The sequence below is a fragment of the Eimeria mitis genome, genomic scaffold, assembly GCF_000499745.2.
Source record: "Eimeria mitis Houghton genomic scaffold, Emh_scaff1132, whole genome shotgun sequence".
Taxonomy (NCBI): domain Eukaryota; phylum Apicomplexa; class Conoidasida; order Eucoccidiorida; family Eimeriidae; genus Eimeria; species Eimeria mitis.
The window spans coordinates 8,946-9,256 of record NW_013567776.1 but is presented as its reverse complement, the minus strand read 5'-3'; positions in this window follow the sequence as shown (position 1 = coordinate 9,256).

The window sequence follows — 311 nt, the reverse complement described above, 5'->3', positions numbered from 1 at the left end:
AGCAGCAGCAGCAGCAGCAACAGCAACTGCTGGGCTCGCATGGGTGCACAGCGCAGGATGGCTGGGGTATAAGACACGAGAAGCGCGGCGTCTGCCGGCTGCTGCTGCTGCTGCTGCTGCACGTGCTGCTGCTGCTGGAGGCAGCATATCTGGCAGCAGCTCCGATCTGCTGCACTCAGCAGCAAAACTAACATTGCTTGCTGATGCAGATATCGTGCTTGCTGCAGCACGAAGCCTCAAGATACCCCTCACTGAATTGTTATAAACACCAAACAACTGGCAACGCCCACACAACAAATCCTATACTCCTT